This window comes from Zophobas morio, unplaced genomic scaffold (assembly GCF_036711695.1).
Source record: "Zophobas morio isolate AGI-343-1 ecotype UQ-CSIRO unplaced genomic scaffold, CSIRO_AGI_Zmor_V1 ptg000883l, whole genome shotgun sequence".
Lineage (NCBI taxonomy): Eukaryota > Metazoa > Arthropoda > Insecta > Coleoptera > Tenebrionidae > Zophobas > Zophobas morio.
In genome coordinates this window covers 17501-20000 of record NW_026972985.1, presented here as the reverse complement: position 1 = coordinate 20000, position 2500 = coordinate 17501, and the positions used below count along the sequence as shown (strand labels likewise).

The 2500-nt window shown below is 49.2% G+C and overlaps 1 non-coding gene across 1 annotated transcript in view; it reads right to left on the bottom strand.

Annotated features, from left to right (window-relative positions):
* Positions 1 to 1392, bottom strand: part of LOC135122105 (small subunit ribosomal RNA) — a 1921-nt gene extending 529 nt beyond the window's left edge. Inside the window, exon 1 of the ribosomal RNA XR_010279242.1 lies at positions 1 to 1392. This exon is cut by the window's left edge and continues 529 nt beyond it. This is a non-coding gene — a ribosomal RNA (small subunit ribosomal RNA).
* Positions 1393 to 2500: the final 1108 nt, after the last annotated feature.

The window sequence follows — 2500 nt, the reverse complement described above, 5'->3', positions numbered from 1 at the left end:
TCGTTCGTTATCGGAATTAACCAGACAAATCGCTCCACCAACTAAGAACGGCCATGCACCACCACCCACCGAATCAAGAAAGAGCTCTCAATCTGTCAATCCTTCCGGTGTCCGGGCCTGGTGAGGTTTCCCGTGTTGAGTCAAATTAAGCCGCAGGCTCCACTCCTGGTGGTGCCCTTCCGTCAATTCCTTTAAGTTTCAGCTTTGCAACCATACTTCCCCCGGAACCCAAAAGCTTTGGTTTCCCGGAAGCTGCCCGCCGAGTCATCGAAAGAACGTCGGCGGATCGCTAGCTGGCATCGTTTATGGTTAGAACTAGGGCGGTATCTGATCGCCTTCGAACCTCTAACTTTCGTTCTTGATCAATGAAAGCGTTTTTGGCAAATGCTTTCGCTTCTGTCCGTCTTGCGACGATCCAAGAATTTCACCTCTAACGTCGCAATACGAATGCCCCCATCCGTTCCTATTAATCATTACCTCGGGGTTCCGAAAACCAACAAAATAGAACCGAGGTCCTATTCCATTATTCCATGCACACAGTATTCAGGCGAAGTTTTAGCCTGCTTTAAGCACTCTAATTTGTTCAAAGTAAACGTGCCGGCCCACCTCGACACTCAATGAAGAGCACCGCGGCGGGATTGAGTTGGGCCGCCCTCTCGAGCTAAGCCCACCGGCAGGACGTCCCGCGGCACGCCAGTTAACACCGCGAACGATGAACCGGCGGCGCGGGACACAGATTCGACTACGAGCTTTTTAACCGCAACAACTTTAATATACGCTATTGGAGCTGGAATTACCGCGGCTGCTGGCACCAGACTTGCCCTCCAATTGATCCTCGTTAAAGGGTTTAGAGTGTACTCATTCCGATTACGGGGCCTCGGATGAGTCCCGTATCGTTATTTTTCGTCACTACCTCCCCGTGCCGGGAGTGGGTAATTTGCGCGCCTGCTGCCTTCCTTGGATGTGGTAGCCGTTTCTCAGGCTCCCTCTCCGGAATCGAACCCTGATTCCCCGTTACCCGTTACAACCATGGTAGGCGCAGAACCTACCATCGACAGTTGATAAGGCAGACATTTGAAAGATGCGTCGCCGGTGCGAGACCGTGCGATCAGCGTAAAGTTATTCAGAGTCACCAAGTTGTACGATGACGGAGACCGCCACCGATTGGTTTTGATCTAATAAAAGCGCCCCTTCCGTTTCCGGTCGGGGCTCTGTTTGCATGTATTAGCTCTAGAATTACCACAGTTATCCAAGTAAATGTGGGTACGATCTAAGGAACCATAACTGATTTAATGAGCCTTTCGCGGTTTCACCTTAATTCGGCTTGTACTGAGACATGCATGGCTTAATCTTTGAGACAAGCATATGACTACTGGCAGGATCAACCAGGGAACTGCGTTCTCGTTCGGATACTCCGAAACTGAAAACTACACTTTCGTCGAAAGCGCGAGTGCGTGTTCGCGAAACGAACGCGTAGGAACGTAACGCCACGCTTAACTCTCTCTTTCGTTGTTTTATATACGAAAAATATCATACATAACGATACCGGTCGAAAAGTTTCGCGAGGAAACCTCCTGCGCCGGTTTAAAAGTTCAAACATTCTCCTCACTCTTCGCTAGATAGAATGCGACGGTGAGACGTGCCGAATTCTTTACAGAATCTGCACACGTTACGAGTATATTATATATTCTCGCTCGGAATGTAGGGAGTTGACGCAAATTTAATAGCTGTTCGATGCAACGAACGACGAATCGTGAAATTCGAACGTACGCCACCGTTTACAACAATGTAAGGTTGATCGCATAAGGACCGCCGACGATGGAACGTCCGCCGCATCCGCGATCTCGCTGTGCTGGACCGTCTTTCGAGGCAAGCTCGAACCCAATGAAGGAACTCAAGGATTCCATGAAATTCTAGGCGCAAACGCTCCGAGAGCCAAGTCTACTTCGGGTCATTTTCGACGGGTGCGATAACTACATTCTCAAAATTATCAACAAGACACACACACATACAAGGTTCGCTCTTATAATCATTAAAGGCACGACCACCAAAAGTAATCGCAACGTTTCGTTCTAAAAAGGTGAACGTATCGTCGTCTCTTTTTGTCGGGTCGGTCTGAATAACATAATAATGTCGTTGTTGAACATTATTTATTACAGAGAGAAACCAATGCGGTTAGCGTCTGCTATCATTTTTAGAGAATACGTAAAAACGCACAGTCTTAGAGACACCGAAGAACGGCCGGAACGTGCTGCGAAATTCATTTCGTCATAAATCCGAATTCCTTTTAAAAGTATTGGATAAGACTCGCAGACAGTCCGTGGTAACGCGAGCGAGAGGATGCAGTCGTTGGTCGGTATCTCGAGAGAACACCTCACACGCCACAACATCACTCCGCTACCTATAATAGCGCGCTTGACGTCGATCGGAGCCAAACGCTGCGAAGCGGCGACAGTGGTACGCGAGCAGGGGCGCGAGACACACCTCTCCCCGTCCGAGG